This window comes from Micropterus salmoides, unplaced genomic scaffold (genome assembly GCF_014851395.1).
Source record: "Micropterus salmoides isolate LMB-PRFRI ecotype aquatic unplaced genomic scaffold, ASM1485139v1 Ms_hic_scaffold_17, whole genome shotgun sequence".
Lineage (NCBI taxonomy): Eukaryota > Metazoa > Chordata > Actinopteri > Centrarchiformes > Centrarchidae > Micropterus > Micropterus salmoides.
Genome location: NW_024040817.1, coordinates 17,384,668 through 17,406,523, shown reverse-complemented (window position 1 = coordinate 17,406,523; position 21,856 = coordinate 17,384,668). Strand labels below are relative to the sequence as shown.

General features: G+C 41.3%; 1 protein-coding gene across 1 annotated transcript in view; it reads left to right on the top strand.

The window, feature by feature from the left end:
• Positions 1-21,856, top strand: part of pard6gb (par-6 family cell polarity regulator gamma b) — a 33,392-nt gene that overhangs the window by 9,388 nt on the left and 2,148 nt on the right. The window lies entirely within an intron of this gene.

Genomic DNA, 21,856 nt, shown 5'->3' with positions numbered 1-21,856 from the left:
ACAGGGGAGGGGGCAATTAGGATGTTATGACTCCAGCACCGTCATGTTGACTCAGCTTTTGGTTTCCTGTTTAACACATTTGGTTCCAAGTTCAGAAGCGTGTTGAATGTACTCAGCTAGACATTTTGTCAAAAGGTTTATTGTATGTTTGATTATCTAGGGGAAGCTACAGGAAGTACTAACTATCCATTCATATCCTGACTCTTGTGCAAAATGATGCAAATTATGACATAGATATGGTCTAGGCAAAGCTCACGGATTTCCACATTTCACCAGGGTCAAATAATGTGTACTATCTTTGTTAGTACTGAAAAACATTAAAGTATATCTTATTTGTTCACACAAATCCATTTTAGAGTAGAGTATGATCTGTGAATGAAGGCTGTTTAATGTGCTGAAAGGCTTTTGGAGCTGGCAGCCTGACACGACCTAGCAGGCGTTGGTGCATACTAATTTCCCACACTACAGTAATGACTGTAGTAATCTTGATAATAGTCTTTATTGATAACTTATGCACAGTGGAGGACAAGTAGGGTTCAAATAAGGATATGTATATTAAATGTTGATTTAAATTTTTACCTGTAATTAAAACTAATGGTAGACCAAAAAAAGAAACATTCTTGAGCCAAGCAAAACACAGGCCTGTTTTTGAAAGCTCTATCTTAGGGGGGAAATGGACTTGTTTTTGCAGACAGTGCCATTGGCCTGCACACAGACTAAACTTTCAACAAAGAGAAGAGACCCCTGTTTGGCAAAGGGCTAAGAGTTTAAATAAATAGAGCAGACGAGGTAGGCCAAGGTCGATTCTGTATGGCTTCATATCTAGCATGCTGAGCACCGGGGTTTACAGCTCCAGCAACGCGACTGCTCTCCACACACCTGTGAAAACTAGAGGGCCAGATATCAACATCAGCCAAACTAAAGAGAGATGTGGCACCACAGCACTAATAAAAATTTTTTTAAAAAGCCAGAATGTAACAGCAGCTGCGCCAGTTAAAGCTGACATCCAGACCAGTGCTGTTTCTCAACAACTTGGACCGCACAGTTGTTTGGAGATCAAAGAAACGCTAGCATTATTTCTATGGCTGCCCTGACTGTCTGCACTTTGCTGGCTTTCCACAAGTCGCTCGTTTTTTCTTTTTTGCATCAGTTAAACAAAAACGGTTGTTTACAGAACAAAGATTGGCAGGCTGTGAATAGAGAGGTGTCATTTACACTCAGAGTACAACAGGAAAACAAATGCAGCATGTTGAAACTGAAAAGTTAATTGATTGATTCAATGTATGAGTTATCACTCTAAGAAGGTGTTTGTTCACTGGAAACTGTTGACAATCAGGCATGACTTTTCATTTCTACTAAGTAGTGACGTTCTTTTATTCTAGAGCAAGGGTTATAAAAGTCATCACAGACCATGTATCTTGGGGTATCAGGTGTGTACAGAGATAAAGGCTTGACCTTAAACAGACCCAACCTGAACCGACCTGACCTTTCCAACTATGGAGTCATACTGGCTAGGAGCAGGAGCTCTGGTCAGGCATCAGTCGCACTCGACCCACTGATAACCTAATCTGCAGTTTTCCATAGAATTTGGTTGTTAATGATTCAGTCTGTTGTTTCATTGTTAAAATTAGAAATAATCAGACTCTTGTCAAAGAGATAAAAAAATAAGGAAATGAACTGTCATGAAAGTCTGTGAAACAAACTCCTGAATGCCTGAAATGGTTACAGTTCAAATGTTGAAATGGAGAGGACATCCGTTGGGCTTGTTTGTTGATTTTGTCTGGTTTTCTGGTTTTGCTTAAATTAAACATCTTATTTCCTCTCTCAAAGAATAAAATTGCAAGCAGACATCTAATTTCTCAAATTCTCATACTAAAAGCTTGAATTCTTAAAGGTACAATCTGTAAGATATGGCCAGAACTTTAAAACACACACAATTAACTAACATGATGGTCTATGTATTGTGTTGTAGAGATCCACTGAAGTTAGCATGCTAACCGGCCAGCCCTGCCCCACTCTGTGTTGTAATACCACTTTGTACCTGGGGTAGCTTTGTAGCTGGGAGCTATGTTACACAACACCTTTTATGAATTAAATTTTCTTTCACATCTGTTAAGACCTAATATGTGATATGCTGCCCCCCATTTTTGACAGTTTTATCATCCCACCATTATTTTTATTTATTTGTTGTATTCCTATTAGGGATGCACCAGTTCAACTTAAACTGATACTCCTGTGGTACCGGGGCTGTCTGTATCTCACTTGAGATCATTTTTATGTAAGGTTACATTTGGCCAGGGAATTTTTGCGGCATTAAAATCAGAGTGTGGAGTCCGCTGTAGCTGAATGAATGTAACTGAAACACTCAATAAATACAGAATTCTTTAATGACAAAGAAACTGGAGTGGTTGCCCAATCTGCTTAATAAGGTGCCACTACCAAATCAATGTATCAGATCGGTGCATCTGCAATTCCTATCCTTCCATAAAGCAGCTTTTTTAGAACCACAGATCCCTGTTGTGTTCCTGTCTCAGTCTGTGTGCTGTTGTAGTGCCCGACTGCAGGGACACTGTCATTACATCAGGCCACTCTCACGCCCTTACCAAAGGGCCTCTGAGAACGCGCATGTGTGTTGTGTGTACTTTTGTCCACAATGCTCTGTCACTAGATGGGATAGTGCGGCAGATGTGTCAGCATGCCAGTGCTCAGTCATGGAAGCTGTAGGTTAAAGCTTTGACCCCACAGTATTTGATCCATGTTGACAAGGGGAAGAGCCACCTCTGTAATTGGCACGGCTCTTTATGCTAGTCAGACTTCCCAGAGCTGATTTAGTCTCCGGACACTGGATTAGAATAGATCTCTTGATTAGGATCTATAATTGAGAATTTATTAATACCGCTATGCAGCCTTTTCCCTTGTTGCTCATTTGCATTATGTGTGCCGTTCGGGTATAAACTTGCATGCCAGCCAGCGATGGGCAGAAAGCATCCTTTTCTGCATTCCAGCAGATCTATTTTGGTCATATAAAGGCACTGCCTTATTGCGTTGCCTTTAGGGTGCTTTTGTGACTCCCTTTACAGAACACCAGAGTCATTAGGAGTGAATCTGAGTTTGGTCTGTTATGCCAGTGCTTCCGCTACATCTAGTCTTTGTGCTTGTTACCAGAGAGCAGCCTCAGGCGGTACACCGAAGAAGCTGTTTGAGTGAAAGGGATCGCTATGAAACAACAGGCCTGCACAGTACCTATGGCTCCTAGAAGGAAAAGAAGACAGCATCTGTCAGTTATGACCCGTCTCTCCTTTTTCCCTCTCCCTTGTGCTTTTGTTTTCTTTGTTACATCCCCACCCTGCTATGATTTCCCTTTTTCCTGAGCTCAGTGGTGGAAGTGTGCATTTCCTGTCAGACGGCTGGTAACAAAACAGTGCAACTCGTCCCTCTGATCATCTTGGTCCACGTTCAGGAATGCTGGATTAGGTAGCTGCTCAGACTGAGCTCAGGCATGATTCAGTTGTCAAGGGCAAAGGGGGAGAAAACCACGGCAGACAATCGGGAGTCAGCCTGACAGTAAGAAAGAGAGACAGGCGGAGGGAGGACTGGACAGGTTGGGTCCACCTCCATCCTGTGGTCTGGCTGTTATGCTCATGTTGCAATCTGAGCCAGCAGAAATCGGGAGTTTTCTGGGGAAGAGGGGAAGCCCGTGCAGGCAGAGGTGGCACATTCAAATGTGATGTATCAGAACAAAAGCCCTTTTTATTAGAGCTTTTTGTAAGCTTTAGAAAGACACTTAGATGACACATCTGGGTCACATTCAGAGAACAGAAGCAAGGGGAAAATGTGCTGCCTTTGAAAATGCCTCATCTCAGGCAAGTGAGGTGTTTAAGGCCTCGTCAGTGTCGGAAATTCTTCCCGCTGTGTGTGTCACCATGCATCTCCACGCCATACCAAATAAATCCCTGTTTCTACAGGGAAAGGTTTCTGTGTCATAAAACCTTTTTAGGTAGTGTGTGTGGGCTTCTCAATAAAACCTGTGTGTGGCCTTTTCTCTGCGTGTCTTCAGACAATGCCAGCCATAGTTAATGTGTGTTGGAGACGCCTGGTGCCTGCCAGGAGCAGGACAGAGCAGCAACAGCCATGTCCGATGGGGAGCTGCCTCTCTTTGTGCCTATAACTGCAAACCAGCTTGGAAGATGCTGTAAATCACGTCAGCCGGCACAAAAAGGGACAAACATGTGCATGAGTGCGCAAAAACACAAATCTACACCCATGCGATAAACATGCAGACCGAGACGAGCCTGCACTCGCATCTAATTTGTACTTGTATTATGTGTTTGTGAGCAAGTTATTTTAGGATTAAAGTGTTTTGCTTTTAGTGTAACAAAGTCTTGCAGAAGATGCACACGTTATTGCTTTCAGACTACCACGTGCACATGTTCATGCGCATCACAAATTGCAGCTGACAAACATAGTCCTCCCTTTTCTCTGTTGTTGAGGCGTAGGAGGGGAGGTCCTGTGTTTTAATTAAACTTGTAAGGGCTGTTGTGTTTGGCAAAACTATATTGGTGTTTGTGTTTCCTAAGTCCCTGCTTTCATTTTGGTTTACGACCCCACTTTGAACTGCGTCCCAGCTCCCCCACAATGGAGTTTCTAGACATTGTGGCACAGAAGTGTCTGTGGCAGGGCACTCCTCCTATCATCCATTGGTCACTTTTGATGAGCATTTCATGGATTGATTTTCACTTTTTTCAAACCCAGAGTCAACAGTGTTCCTCTTTTTGGGTTTGTGTGATCATGAATGATCAAAATTAAATAGAAATAGAAAATTCATCCTCCTTCTAACAAACAAAATTTTCAGCAACTCGGTGGCTGAGCTGAAATTGACCTCATCCTGCATCTAAAAAAGTCCAGGCTGATAGATATAACCGGTCCTTCAGGGACAAACAAACAACTTCCTAAGCCACCACCAAGGCCACTCCTCAGCAGCATGAACTTTCAAAAGAGAGAAAACAAGCTTGAAATACTTCCGTGACTTATTTCTTTCCCTTGGTTTATGGCTTGAAAGTGGAATGAGATCCTGTCACATGTTACTTGAATTTCCAACTATTTGTGGGTTTTTGTTCATTGTTTAAGTGGTTGTTTTGTTTGTCGTCGTAGTAATAATAATGATGATGATGAGGGGCATGGTCTTAACTTGATAGAATAAACCAGTAATTCTAACACAACTGTTGATCTACACAATGTAATAGGATTTTACTTTATTTATTAGCTATTTTATGGAATATTACATTAATGGTAATTAATTCAATGAATCTAAACAGAAAAATCAATTCTAAAACACTACTTTAAAAAGAGCTTTTTGGACCATATTTGTTGTATGATTTGTAAATAATCATTTATTACTGACAAGTCAGCTGCTTCATCATATAACATCAACGTCATCGAATTGATATTTTGGGGAAAACTTTATTTATATGTTTCTGGCCACTGTCATATTTGTCCATTTAGTATAAGGCTACAGCCAGTAGCCCCTTAGCTTAGCATAAAAACTTTAAAACAGGTCAACGGCTAGCTTGAATTGGTTTTTGTACACATTAAACAAATAAGATATAACATGTTAATTAGTGAGCTTAGTAGCTGGTAGGTGGCCTGCAGACAGAGGCAGGCTAGCTGTTTACTCCCTGTTTCAAGTCCTCATGCTAAGCTAAGCTAACCATTCCCTGACCCTACATCTACTGTATAGACATGAGAGCAGTATCAACGTCTGATCAAACGCTCAGCCAGAAAGCATATAAGCATATTTCGTAAAATGTTTAACTATCTTGAAATACAAATACCTTATTTTATTTATTTATTTATTTTTGCGTCTCCAGTAATTCTTGGCCCTTTTTTGTATGGTGGTAAATTTGACTAATTTTCAGATAACAGACCATCCAATATCTCAACTTCAACATCATGTTTTGCTACAGTCCCCCAATAGAAATGATTTTCTGAACCAACATTTTGCATTGAGAAACCAATCGCAGAAGAAGCAGAGAAACCAGTTTTATCATAGTCATCCTAATAAAGTTTAATGTTCTCTTACATCTATGTCTGCTCAAATGCTGTTGGAGCAGCTTAACCTAATTCTGCAAAATGCAATGTTTCTTGACAGAGTTTGGAGTTCAACAAACCCATTTAATCAGAAAAGATCTACTGTAATGCATTAAACATCACAGAAAAATGGTATATAACAATTTTGGGATGGATATTCCTACATAAAAGGACGAGACAATACTGAGTTTGCAGTGGAAAATTCCCAGGCCAAGTTTAGAACCAAGCCATGAGCGAAGTGAGGGAAGAGGGTGAAGATTTGGGGTTAGGGAGAGCGGGGAATGTGGACGCTGGGTGGATGTTAGTGGGTTTTTGAGGGAGGAGTTGCTGGTTTGTGCAGAGACAGCTTGCTGTGAGACTGCTCACTGCAGTTCCTCCTTAATTACAGCTCTACTGGAGGACAAGGCCAGGCATGCTATGTGTGTAACAGAAAAATTCACACATACATATGTAGTCGACACAAGTGCAAGCTTGAGCAAAGGATTTGTGTCCTTTTGAGCAAATCCTAGTTTAACTCACATTATCAAAGCACTGTTTAAACACAGATAACCAGACTGATAAGATATGTACGATCCCACTATCGATCACAGATTTTCCACCATATGAAGTATTTTTGATCTGTGCAAGGGGGACTATCTCCACCTGGGATACAGTTTGAAATCTTTAAGCAGCTCTAATCTTTTGATCAACAGAACTACATCTATTTCCACTCTACGCATGAGAGATGACCTATAGGTTTCTGACCTAAAGCAAGTTGAGAAGTGCTTGGTAGCTAGCACAACATCAACCTTACATTGCTTTTGCAAAGGGTTATTTTGGGAGTCCATAATTACAAAGGAGGGACTGACTTTGGGTCTCAACAGTTCACCCGCAGCAAGCACACTCACCACTGGCAAGGTTAGCTTCAGAGCCACCCAGCTTTACTGTAGGTTAACGGTGCCTTGGCCACAAACAGGTTTGTGCTCTAGCCTAAGGTTTAGTTAACAAACAAATACAGTATCTTACAAAAGTGAGTACACCCCTCACATTTTTGTAAATATTTGATATCTGTTTATGTGACAACACTGAAGAAATTACACTTTGCTACAATGTAAAGTAGTAAGTGTACAGTTTGTATAACAATGTAAATTTGCTCTCCCCTCAAAATAACACATCACACAGCCGTTAATCTCTAAACTGCTGGCAACAAAAGCGAGTACACCCCTAAGTGAAAATGTCCAAATTGGGCCCAAAGTGTCATCATGTTGTGTGACCACCATTATTTTTCAGCACTGCCATAACACTCTTGGGCATGGAGTTCACCAGAGCTTCACAGGTTGCCACTGGAGTCCTCCTTCATGACGACATCACGAGCTAGTGGATGTTAAAGACCTTGCGCTCCTCCACCTTCCGTTTGAGGATGCCCCACAGATGCTCAATAGGGCTTAGGTCTGGAGACATGCTTGGCCAGTCCATCACCTTTTACCCTCAGCTTCTTTAGCAAAGCAGTGGTCGTCTTGGAGGTGTGTTTGGGGTCGTTATCATGTTGGAATACTGCCCTGCGGCCCAGTCTCCAAGGGGAGGGGATCATGCTCTGCTTCAGTATGTCACAGTACATGTTGGCATTCATGATTCCCTCAATGAGCTGTAGTTCCCCAGTGCCGCCAGCACTCAGCACGCAGCCCCAGACCATGAAACTCCCACCGCCATGCTTGACTGTCGGCAAGACACACCTGTCTTTGTACTCCTCACCTGGTTGCTGCCACACATACTTGACACCATCTGAACCAAATAAGTTTATCTTGGTCTCATCAGACCACAGGACATGGTTCCAGTAATTCATGTCCTTAGTCTGCTTGTCTTCAGCTTGTTTGCGGGCTTTCTTGTGCATAATCTTTAGAAGAGACTTCCTTCTGGGACGACAGCCATGCAGACCAATTTGATGCAGTGTGCGGCATGTGGTCTGAGCACTGACAGGCTGACCCCTGACCCCTTCAACCTCTGCAGCAATGCTGGCAGCACTCATACATCTGTTTCCCAAAGACAACCTCTGGATATGATGCTGAGCATGTGCACTCAACTTCTTTGGTCGACCATGGCGAGGCCTGTTCTGAGTGGAACCTGTCCTGTTGAACCACTGCGTGGTCTTGGCCACTTTGCTGCAGCTTAGTTTCAGGGTCTTCTTATATCCTAGGCCATCTTTATGTAGAGCAACAATTCTTTTTTTTTTTTTCATATCCACAGAGAGTTCTTTGCCATAAGGTGCCATGTTGAACTTCCAGTGACCAGTATGAGGGAGTGTGAGAGTGATAACACCAAATGTAACCCACCTGCTCCCCATTCACACCTGAGACCTTGTAACACTAACAAGTCACACGACACCAGGGAGGGAAAACTGCTAATTGGGACTAATTTGAACATTTTCATTTAGGGGTCATTAGGGGTACTCACTTTTGTTGGCTGCGGCTTAGACATTAATGGCTGTGTCATGTGTTAGTTTGAGGGGACAGCATATTTATACAGTTATACAACCTGTAGACTCACTACTTTGTGAAATGTCACTTTTATCACACACACACACACACACACACACACTCACTCTCCTTGTCCCTTGAAACCAGACTGATGTGCAAGACGACGTTGCATGTGATGTCATTTATTTCCGCCATTTCATGACCCTAGTTAGAAGTTCAGTCTCTGAGGCAAAAAGCAGCCAGAAAAAATCCATATAACATGAAAGCCTGTGCAAACATGGCTGTATGGAGTGTGTGCAAGTGCACTGTTACGAACCCTTGTGTCATTTTGCATGTGTGGACACTAGTGCGTCTGTCTAAGTCAAGGTCCATGTTTTATTATTTTTATACGTTTCTTCATATCTGATCCCTAAATTTGGGGAGACTCATATTTATGTGCAAACTACATGTGTGTAACATTCACAAACATGATTACATGAAATGCTGGATGTTGAAGCTCTTTCAGACTGTCTTTCCTTTAGCATGATAAAAGCGTGTTTGTGTCGGTCAGTAGACGGTAGTAAAGTGTTTTTTTTGTTGTTGTTTTAATAGTCTGTTCCGGTCTGCTGAGAGGGAGTTGACTGTTTCTTTAGGATTGTTTACTTTTCTGGTATCCCCTTGTGGCCAAGCCACACTGACTAAATAAGAAGCCATTTTGTTGTTGTTTAAGGAAGACGAGGGGGGTTGTGTGTGTTATTTATAATTTATTCCGTTATTTGCAATACATTTTTTGTCTTTTTTTTTTTTCCAGTATATTTTACTAGTTTATGCTTTATGGCATTATTCATTTTGTGTGGACTTGCACACAAGTGCGTGTGTACGTATATAGGTCATGAGGCTAAAACAATGAGACAAGCTGCCATCCCCATCACCAGTGTGACAATTGTTCAGCCACAATGTGCACTGGAGTGATTTGATTGGCTAGAAAGGAGCCAGAAGTATTTATGATTGGCTATCACAAATCACCAGAGCTGGCAATGAGCTTGACAGTAGTCATTGCAAACATAATTTAACAAAGTAAATCTCTACGAGGATCTGAAGCACACGTCTTATCTATGGTTTGTCCATGGTGTAATTGAGTTTCTGCAAAGACTGTTCAGTCACTGGATATTTGGTTGGATGTTTTGCTTTGTTTTACTCTACCCAGTCAATCAGTTGAATAATTTAAAACAACACTTTTTTGCAGCTGCATTTTTTTCTGATACTCTTGATTAATACAATAGTTTTATATACAGTATGCAAGAGTTATGCATCTTTATGTTTCTCAAAATAGGTGTTGGAGTGAAAAAAGTGAGTAGAACCCCCCTGTTGCATACCTTTTTAGACATAGTCACTTAAAGTTGAGTTGTCTGGTTTACTGTTTTTCAGTGAGCCCAGTTTGCAGCATTTACAGCATTTGTGCATTCAGCATGAAAACATGAACCTTTAAAAAAATAAATAAAAAACCTAAAGCCTTGTTTTACAGCAAAATATGCTATATTGACTCCTGAACCCACTCACAGATGTCTGGCAGGAATAGACACACGATGAGAAGATGCGGCCCCTTCTCCCATCCACCCCCCCCCCCCCCCCCCCCTTCTCCAGGCATGTGGGCCACGAGTTGGTGGTTGAATCAGGCCAACTCAGCAGTTCAGGATGGGAGAGGAAGGAAAAGAATGGAGGAGGGGAGGAATGAGCCCTGACTCCTATCCTGATATGAATTGTGTCCTAGAGACTCCCTGAAACAATGGGCACTGACAGCTCATGTGGAAATACTCCCACAGACAGTTTTGATCTTTTGATCGTGTGTGTGTATGTGTGTGTGTGTGTGTGTGTGAGAGAGAGAGAGAGACAGAGAGAGAGAGACAGAGAGAGATAAGAGAACATAGTGATTTGGCTGCAGAGACTAGATGAAGTACAAACCACAAATTGAGTCAGTGGAGCAAAGCAGGAGCAGGAAGAACCAAGGGGATGTGTCACCACTCACAGGAAGGCTTCTTTTATGCTGCGTGGTTGTGCAAGAGAGGGTGTTGGTGCTTCAGGTGCAGGGGAGGATGGGACTGAGGCTTGTCCAAGCTTGCAGAGGATTTGTCCAATCGCACCCAGATAATGGGTGCCCTCATCTGGCAGCCAGGAAGGGGCTCTTCACTGACTCTTGTTAATGACTGAATAGAGGTCAGCAAGGGGCTTGAGTTTATGGCAGTGTCCAGTACATACCAGAGAAAGTCTCATGCTGAATCCCCTTAAGAATGGTGATGTCCAACTGGATCAACAACATACGTGGACAAGCAGCCAAAACTATCATATTGATTGGTTGAAAAACAAGGCACACTTGACTGCCAAAGCTTCTCAATAGAAAAGGTGTGTGTGTGTGTGTGTGTGTGACTGTGCATTTGTCTGCTTGGATAAGGATATAAAATTATCTATTCAGATAACATTTTCTCTGGCCACTTATGAATCGAGTTGTAACGTGATGTGGATTGTTTTTCTTGCCCACAGTGTGAATGAGATGAATGTCTCTAGAGGCAGCTTCATAACAAAGGATCACTTTTCCTGTAGGTTGATCTAAGACATTATCAGCAAGGCGTCCACTGTGAGACAGCTATCTTGCCCTTTCTCAGTCTCTTTCTGTTTTCCCATAAGCCAGTAGTTTACCAGGACCCAAATCAAAATCGGCTCCGAGGCCATGTGCTGGGTTGTCACTCTTTCCACCTGTTTACAGAAGGAAATTTGTCAATTTTCAAGTCTGCATGTGAGTTTCCTTGCACAATTGTCTCATTTCCTTACCTGTCTGCTTGACCATAATCCTCCCAGTCTGCTTGTTGTCTGTCACCTGCAGCCGATAAAGATTAGAAAGTGACTTAAGATCTGATCTGTGCCAAAGGGTTGAGGTTACAAATTAGGACAGTAGTAGAGGTCTTCCTGAGTTCACTTGTGGTTTTGAGGAACTGAGATCCAATCCACTTATACCAAATTTAATCAGGTCGGGTCTCGTTATATTGCTGCAGGTTTTGGGTCTGTGTGTAATATGTCTAATACCAGAGTGGATCTGAATAGATCAGAGCGTAATCAGTGTCAGATTGGATCACGTGGTATGTAATAATCTCAGCAGGAGAAAATATTTCAGGAGGTCAGTAAGGCTACATTTAAAAATAACACTAAGCAATCACCCTAAATGACAGTTCATTATTGGAATTTAATTCACAGATATTAATGATGGTTAGAAAATTGCCGTCTTCTGGTTTAGAAGGTGAAAACTTTTGCGAATTTAATCTTTGAAGCATATTAGCAAATTCTTTTTGGAATTAGTTAGTTTCTGTGACATTTGTTTTTAGGACATTATCATATAGATTGTTGCTGGTTGATCTTGTCTGTCTAAGTGGGTTAACTGCATTTTGCATTGAGTCTTAATTATTCTCAGCTCTGTCCAGATAGTTTGCTTGTGCTTGGGTAGCCTTTAGAAAAGGTCACGTTTTTTAAAAAAAACATGCATGTTGGGTTCAGGTTACGTTTTCCACAGGACTGGTTAGACAGCAGTTTGGATGGATGGTTGATGGACACAAAACAGGCATCGCATGCAGACCAGAAAACCCCAAAAGTCAACCGATGTGTCGTTTTTAAGTTTATTACTTATGATATTGCCAAAAGTCTAGCAAGTGCAACAACACAATACATAGCAATACAACTTAATAGTCCAACAGAAAGAATGCCAGCTCGGCGTCTGTCATACTTTTTATCTTGCCAACTTCCGGCAGCCTCTTGCTTGGTCACTCTCTTTTTCTCTTCCTGGCATCCTCTGTCAACGTTGTCTTCGGTCTCCTGGCAGCCTCTGTCATGATATGCTGAATACCAAGCTAGCTTCTTCCAAAGAATTTACATTGTATATTATACTTTTTGCTTCTTCTTATAGCTAGCTTGCTGAAGAGTTTTGTTGGTGTGATGTGGTGCTATAAAGCATTAAGTTGTCCTCGCGATAGATTTTCCGTACTGGAGTGGCAATTGCAGAGAAATCAGTGTACCCTCAAAATGATATTGAAGCTGTTCATTTAAAATAAAAGCACTAAATAATTAAGTTAAATACACATACCAAGATATACAGTATGTTATTGCAAGTCTCAGTGGTTTAATTCAATTAAGTTGGGTTATACTGTATAGTTAATGTTATAGTTCACCTACTCCTCTGCAGCAACCACTGCATTGACTTTGACTTTATATGTGGGTTTACTCGAAAATAACACGACTCAACAGTAACATTGGACAGGTTTATTAATTTTTTGGACAGTTAAACTATCTCAACAAGCTGTTGCAAATGAGCCATATTCCCCTTTTCCCACTCCTGAAGTAAGCCCAATATTCACACAGGACTCTTCATTAAGCAATGTGAAGCAAATCCAATTGAAAGCTAATCATTTTTTAGCCTTGGGCTCATTAAACATTATTTAGTGGTCCAAGAGGCTGAAGTCTGCTAAACTTGGTTTTGGTTTGTGAGTGTGGGAGAGGAATTGAGTTTATACAGCAATCTTTACGTCAGTCATAGTATCTCTTTAAATCTATTGTGGTAGAGTATTGGCTGTGTATAAGAGATATAGACAGAAAGATTGGATATTGGGGAAACAGTATCCCATCTTTTCTCTTAGTTTAGAGTAATTCTGTTGTCTCTCTGTCCCTCTCTCTCACACATACACACTCCACTTAATCATGCATGTGGACTCTCACAAACAGAAGGCCAGACAGGTGGCAAGGACACAAATCCAAGTCTGCTGCTGTGACTTGTGTCACCAGAGCACTGCTGGAATCTATTTCCCCTCATAAGTTCTTTGCCAAAAAGCCTGTAAAATATATTATTTGTCACATGGTTGCAGGACTTGCACTTGAGTCTGACTCGTCATTGTTCTCTTTTGAAATGCATAATCTGTCCACTGCGTATAGCTCAGTATATGTTTTTTTAAGTAACAGCTCGAAAGATTTCCATTGACTTTGTATTCCACAGTGACATGTATTTATATCTTCACGTGGGTAGTAAGCAGAGAAGGCAGCCCGGGTACCTGTGGACCAGATGGCAGTGGAGACTTTGCGGCGCTTAAATCAGCAGCATGTGTTTTCTTGGTTGGAAACATGCATATGATCAGCAGAGAGGCAGCTGGATTAATACCAGAAGCAGTAGTTAGTTATATTCAAGAGAAAGAAGGAGGGAGGAAGGAAAAGAAGGTTAGTGAAGCCTCAATAGCACTCTTTTTTTTTCTTTTTTTTTTTTTCCTGAAGGAGGTATTGGAGATCGTACCTTTTTTGAAAGTAACTTGGAGGAATGCAAGACCTGTCTACTCAATCGCTCTCTACCTCCCTCTTTGATGTTCCTCCCTCCCCTTCCCTGCTATATGTCAGCCCCCTGCACACACATACACAAACACAGGTTAATCTCCTTAAGTACGCGCACACACTCTCCCACCCCCTTCTCTTGGTCTTAACCTTTGTTCCCCTTGTGACTTGGCCCAACATCTGCGTACGTATTAATAAAGTTAGGGGGTGTTAGTGTGTGTGTGTTAGTGTGTGTGTGTGTGTGATTTGGTGAGTGATACCTGCAGTGAATCTTAAACCTGTGACTCCCTCCCCACCCCACCACACAGGCCAGGCCAGAATGGAGCAGACAAGGCAGCTCCATTTAACTTGTCCCAGATGTGCAGCCTGGCCCCTGTGTGCCACGATAACTGCTAGTGAAATGAGTGGAGAAATGGAGGGGGGTGCGTGCAAAGTGCTACCCAGCACATATATGCAAGCAAAACTTCTAGTCTGGTTTCATCAGGAGCAAAAACTCCTGTTTACCTTTTTCACCTTATTTTCTGGCAGACCTGATTCTTGTTTGATTGTTCTTTCTTTTTTTCCCCTTCCTTCTTTTATCTACGGGAAGCATGAAACAATACAAATGCACACTCTTTGAAGTGTAATAAGTTAACATGACAGTCCAGACTCGAGGCACTTTTTTGTTACTGTCTGTTTCTGTAACTAGCAAGTTAATGGAGTTTACTTAAAGGTGATTGCAGTCATGCTTGTGTGTATGTACGCACTAGTGTGTGTGCATACTCTCCTGTATGCAGTGGTGGAAGAGGTGTAGAAATCCTATAGGTTGAAGTAGTAATACGACAATGTAAAATATACTCTATTACAGGTGAAAGTTCTGCATTCAAAAATGTATTTAAATAAAACAAAGTAAGGATAATCACCTATTTTATATGACTTTAACAAGTCTAATCTAGAACAATGAATCATATTTTATAAACTGATGTTTTGTATGTAAACTTTATACTTTGTAAGGTAATTAGTTCACAGCTGTCAATAGCTGTCAGATAAATGTAAAGTTGTACTCAAGCAAGTTCCCTAAGTAAATATTCACAGTTACTTTCATTCTTTTCTAAGCACCTAGCATAACACAGCATGCACAAGATCACAGAAACTTCCAGTAAGTTCCTAACCAAACCTTCAGTGCAGCTGTCGATTATAACCATGTAGGTTTATCAAGCTTCTCCAAATTTCCACCCAGGCCAGGCCTCAACCACCCCTGCAAGAATGTGAAATATGTTTGCATGTTTAAAAAAAGTCTTCTTATTCTGTCTGGATTCTTTTTTTCCATGTTAGTGTTAGCTGAACGTCTTGGCAGCAGCCAACCCCAAAACACACAGATAGACTTCCCGGCCCTCTCCAATGAGGAAGAGACAAGATTGTTTTGGTTAATTCCTTACATTTATGGGTATGTAGTAGTAGTAGTAGTAGTAGAGTATTTACATGAGAGATGAATGTGGAAATTTGCTTTACAGCTAATTTCGCTGTATTTGGATGCGTTGTATGAAACCACTGGAGAGTCATGAAAACCAGCTCTTTCTGGCCCCCACGCTGTGAGGAGAAAGCAATTCAAAGCCCTCTCCATTTCATTCAGTCATGTCTTTTTTAATGCAAACACGACAGAAAATGCAAATGTGACTAAAGGAAAATGTTTCAGCGGATGTTACTGTACTGCATTGTACCGGGCTGTCTTGTTTTGTCCTGCATTGCTGTGCTCTGTCATGTGCTGTTTCATCCCGTTCTGCTTTATGCCATTTTCCTGGTGGGTTTGAAAGTGAGGAGCTTCCAGCTGTGTGAGCATGTGCGTGTCTGTCTGTCTGTCTATCTGTGGGGCCCAGGAATGAAGCCCACTGCCACAGCATCCAGTGACCTAATGCAAAAGGCAGCAGGGTCCAGCACTATTCACTATTCTCTCTGTGTGCCTCGTCTCGTCTCTCTGCAGTGATTATAGTCTCTCCTGTCACTAAGCACTTTGTCACGCTTGGCCAAAAACGATGATGGGGGCTGGGGGGTTGTTGGAATGTCCCTTGCATAGATGGACTGTAGCTGGATACGCTATTAACAGAGCAACAGGCTGTTACCAACTGTCGTTTTAGCATATAGTAGTAAACTAATGAATATACTGTATGTCATGGCTGTCCTGTGAAAACTGTCTCCAAAATGTAAACTTTTCATAAGCTAAGCAAAACACGTTTGTGACAATGCATTTTCGTTAAATGTGTTTTTAAGTAGTTTATTAAGCTTAAGAAGTAGGAAAATCATCTCAAACCATAAAGGAAGTCTTAAGACTTTATAAGGAATAGTCGGACATTTTGGGACATTTCCCATTTTTGCTTAGCACAAAGAATGGAAACGGGGAAAGAGCTAGCTAGGCTCTGTCCATAGGTAACAAAGTAGGCCAACCAGCAACTCTGAAGCTGAAAGATTTACTCATTTCAAGTCTTTATGTTAAGCGAAGCTAACTTGGTGCTCGCTGTAAATATGTACCATACAGATTCTCTGCATAAAGGCTAATATACGAATTTGCCAAAATGTCACTGTTCCATCAGAAACATTCTAAATCCCCAAATTTGTAGATAATTGATATTAATTGGATATCGAAAATATTGTACTCTGTACTCAAGATACTAAATCTAGTATGTAGCATTGGAATTTCATGTACCATATATCTCAGTACCCAACTGTAATGTGTTCTTTCTATGGTCTGGTGTTGGCACAGTTGTTGGCTATAATGCTTCTTTTTAAAATAAGAAATGATTAAAAGCCAGTCTTCTTATAAACAATATAGCTATTGAATAGTAATGAAACAAACTACATATTCTTTTGTGAAATTTTCTTACAGCTGCTTTGACAGAGCTGCTGATTGGAGCTTTTTATAAAGATGGACAGTGTTGCTCCATTTACTGCCCACAAAGAAAGCACAAAGATTTCCATTCATACAGACAAACATGTTAATGTGTGGTGACATGCAGGCACTGTGCATTCACACATGCTAACACTGTACACACAACACTGAGAAATCATGAAAAATTATTATAAATTCTGGCTCTGGTTCCAGCGGCATATTGTGTTTTTCTGAGCTTTCTAACGTTCTCTTTGCCAACACATGTATACCAAAAGAACTTTCACAAAGCCCTGTGTGAAATATCACACATGAAGCCAGCCAAAAACACCCCTTCGAACATTATTAGTCTGAACTTCAGCTTAGTCATTGGGGTGCCGCGAGGGGAACCAAAAGCATACCAGTCGTGTTGTGGTGTTGCATATTCACTTGTGTAAAGCCAGGAGCTGATGTTTGCGTTCATATTAGTCTAGCTTTCCACGCCAATGCTTAGAGCAGCATACTCAAACACAATATCCTCCTACCATTTGTGTCGTCTTACCCACATTCCATCACACGTAAAGCAAGCTAAAGCACAAAAAGGATTTTAAAACAAGTCAAATTAGAAGCGTGATTTTGTTTTGGTTCATTTCCATCATCTCTTCAGTCTCTGTTTACAGTTTTGTCGAGTCAGTATTGAGTGTTAGAAGACCTGCCAGGAACAAGTGTGCAGAGAGGCCCTAATGGTTGGTCATAAAACTCTTTAGATTCCTGTCTTTTATGGGAGATGGTGGAAAAGCAGTGGGACTTTAAAGGGCCTTCTCTTCACAGCCTTGGTTAACTAGAGGTGGGCTTCAGTGGAACAAAGACTATTTTTCCTCCTTTTCCTTTGCTTTGAAAGCACAAGAACAGCATGAGGCATTCAATAGCAACTGAGAACCAGATATAAACTAGTTAGCTGGCTTCTAATCGGTCTAGTTTTTCCCCTCCCCAGCAATATTACAAACAAAACGCATATACTTCAGAATTAATGATTGTCAGGTAGTTTTCAGTTTTCATTTAAGTTGGCACTGAGTAATGCTGTGAAAAAGATTAGCAATATCCCAGTGATGGATCATATTACTTAAACAGCATCACGAAAAGCTTGAAAAAGCCAGTTGCTTTGCTTCTAAAGCACACATCTGTCTTGAGAAGTTATGCAGGTCTTCAACCTTTTCGGGGATATCTCCAACTACATTTACCACCACATTCCTTGAGTGTCATGCACACACATGCAGACTCATGCGTACACCCACACACATCAGCAGACTGTAGAAGTCCCCCAAAAGCCATGTTTCCACCTCTGTCCCCTGACATTGTGTGGGTTATGGGTGAGAGCAACGTTAGGTGGTATTGTCTGTCACCATGGGATTTTAGCACCGGTATTCCTAAATGAAACACCTTTTCGGTATCACTTTATGCCAGTGTTCCAATACAGGATTTATGTTCACAATGCTGGAAAACACGGCGATGTGGAAATCCAAATCTTCCTTCTTTATCCACCAAGCTGTGTGGGAGCTCTCATACTGATACTCATTACCACAGATGTTTAATGTTTATTTAAGTAACTGAATGCTTTTTCCACCACTGTCAGCATTTAGCCTTGCTATTAGCTGTATTTCTGGTGGAATTCCCTGACCTTACGTTTGGGACAAACTGTAGTTTAGGGTAAATGCAAACAGCTGGTAGGTGTGTGTGTGTGTGTGTGTGTGTGTGTGTGTGTGTGTGTGTGTGTGTGTGTGTGTGTGTGTGTGTGTGTGTGTGTTCTATATTGTCATTTTATATTCCGTACTCGGATAAGTATACATTTACATTTGATAGTAAATAACATAGTGGACGTTTTGAGTAGAGCTAATTGAAACACCAAGCTTTTCTGATAGACTTTGATCTGAGGTGCTGTTTAGCCTGCAAATGCCTGGCAGTGAACCGATGGTCTTTGATTAACGGGTTCACGTTGGCTTACCCATGATGCTTCAGTATAGCAGGGATTAGGTTTGTCAGGAGTTGTTACGATAACCTCTGTGTGATCGGCTGGAACGTACTCACTTAGATTAGCTCTGCGCCAGAATCTGTGTTGAGTAAGAACTAGAAAAGCTTTGACACCTGATGGTTCATAATTACTTCTCTGAAGTAATCTGTGACCTTTTTATGAAATTGGACTGGTAATTTTCTTGCATTATATTAGACTGCAATTATATGCAACTCCACAGTACAAAGTCAATTTTTTCAGGTTTGATTAAAACGCTGCATAGGAGAATTTGTGTGCGTGTTTTATAGTAGAGTTTTTTTCTCTCACATTAGCAGAGTTAACTTTACAATGGAAAAACCCTTTTTAGGTTTGAACACTGGTCCTGAATATAATACCCCAGGCCTGCAGACCGAGACACAGAGTTTTGCTGCCACAGTCTAGTTCTATGACTCGACATTTTGATTTGTTGGGCTTGTCCAAGTACTGTAATGCTGTGATGCTCCAGCGGTTTTAGTAACCAGGGGAGTATGCTGGGGCTTCAGCGGTGCTTTTGATGGAAGGCATCGTACACTTAATGGCCACAACTAACAATTATTTTCAATCGATTATTTTTTCAGTTAGTTTGGTGAAAAATGCTGTGTTTTGTCCAACCACCAGTCCAAAACCTAAAGAGATTTAACTGACTACCATTAAAGACAAAGCAAAGTAACTAATGTTCATATTTGAGAAACTGGAACCAGAAAATAAGTGGCATCAATGATTGGGGGGGGGGGGGTAGTTGCAGACTAATTTTCTTTTAGCAATTCTTTAAATTTAATATACTTTATTTTCCAGCTCAAGTGCACTTAAAGGTTATACGTGTAGTATTTCTGCTTTCCTGAAACATAAAATTACTTCAGGGTTTGCGGAATGTGAGTGGCAACTCAACCTGCTTCACCTGCGGCGGATTTTGTTCTGGTTTTATGCCATCTTACTTACTTTCATGCGCTGCATCCACATTATCCCACAAACAATGTGACATTACTGGATGTTTGGTAAATAAATAGGTAAGCCTATATGTAGTATGAGACTTTAATGGACTGTTAATGGTAGGTGGACAGGCAGCCATGGTTTGCACTGGGTTTGTGCTAGTTTTCTGTTCACTACCTTTCCACTTGAGTTGCTTGTCTTATTTCTAGAAAGAGAAATGGAAGGGATGTGCATTTTGATTTGTTTTACTTACATTGATGAACAATAAAGGACATCGGTGAATGAATTTTCATCTGTGTAATAAGCAAGTTGTCACGTTTAAACCCTGCTCAGATTAACTTCAATATTCCCTCTTCAGCTATTACCCTTGGACATTTGAAATACACTGATGTCTTTGTAGGTTTCTCTAAACAAATTACACCTACAAGGACTTGTGGCATTTTGCAGAACAGCTGTAAGACGTTACTAATAAAAAGCATAATTATAGTTTTACACACAGGATTTCTGCCCGACTAAATACACTGGTGATGTGGTGTGCCGTTCTTTTCAGACTGAGGTGAGGGTGTGGAGGGAGGAGGGTGTTTCGCCATAGACCTGTAATGAGACTCTGCAGCGATCCCCTCCAACATGGTTCCCATCAGGGAGACTTGCACTTGTGGCAGAAATTCCAGCCCTGTAGCAAATGCCTCGTCTGGATTCAATCAAAATCAGCTTCTGCCACAACATGCACAGAAAACTAAGAATACCATGCACTTTAAGGCTGATGATATTCAGAAGCTTTTGCTAAATAGGCTAATTTTAAACCAGTGAACGTAGGTAAGAGGCATTTTCAAGGCAATCTCTTTCTCTGATATAAAGCACTTTTGGCACAGCAGTTTAGCTTTAGTCTGTGAGCACTTGACAACATTATGTCATGCTGTGCCAAGAGACATCAATCTTCTATTTCACTAACGCTCATTTATCATTCTTATTTTTTCCCAATTTAGTTATCACCAATTCGCCATGTGTATTGTGGTTGGTGTCACTGCTGACACGCACAAAAGCTGCATCTCTTCTCTTGACAGTGAGGGCTTGCACCAACTTAGACTCCATTTTCCCCCCAGAGCCTTCAATTCTGAAGCTGTAGTAAAACATGCTGCGCTTAGTCAACATTCTGCTCAAGAGGAGGAGGTGGAGGGAGAAAACCTATATTAATGAGTCAGCATTGTATAGGGAGTCATATGGCAGATATCCACGCTGGTCTAAGGCTGGAGGGACGACTGGCCAGCTGGCTTTGCTTGGAGTCACTCCATATTTGTTTCAGTGTTCTGTCCTTCCCCGGTGTACTTTGAAGACGGGGCACAAAATTACAGTGTCCTCAGCCACAATAATCTCATAAAGCAGGTGTCCCAAACAGTAGGGCAAAGATGACTCATTGCTGTTGCCATGGAAGTGCAGGAGCTTATGCTCTTGCAGAGGGGCCTTCACTTCCTGTCACATCAGGCTTTGCTGTGTCCAGATTTCCTGTCTTCCTGAGAAGGGAAGATTAGAGAGCTATCCAGTTTGGGGGGTTTGTTTTTTTTGTTATAGAGCACTCTCTGTATCATTATTACTATCTAACACTGTCTTTGTCAGAACCACAACTCAATGAATTCATTTTTTTCACCCCAGAGTATATTTTTCATTCCATTCGTGCAAAGCCTCAATCCTCCCTCCTTTTTTATTTTATCTAAGCCAGTATGTGAGCATGTTTGGCAGTGGCTATGATGTTCTGAAGAAGCAACTCTCATTGTGAGGGTGATCTAGTCCTCTGAGGGTTTTCATTGTTTTATTGATTGCTCTAAATCTCTGGTTGGAAACATCATGCTTTAACTGAGATACCACACCGATCTTCCCTCACAGCTCATTCTTTCCACATTGTATTATATCCTATGCGGTCTCTTACTAGTGCAGGCAGTGGTGGACTCATAACTGTAGTCAAAGCACAATGAGTTCACATTTGAGTTCCATGTTAGTACTGAAGGATAGTACATGTATGTGCCTGTGTATCTGAATGCAGAAATGAATACTGGGAATCCCTGCAGCTGCTGCCTGGTAGCAGAAGGGTGGTTCACCTCTGTCAGCACAGGAATGTTCTGCACACTCAGCACTGTATACAAACATGCACACACACAAATCCAGTTGACA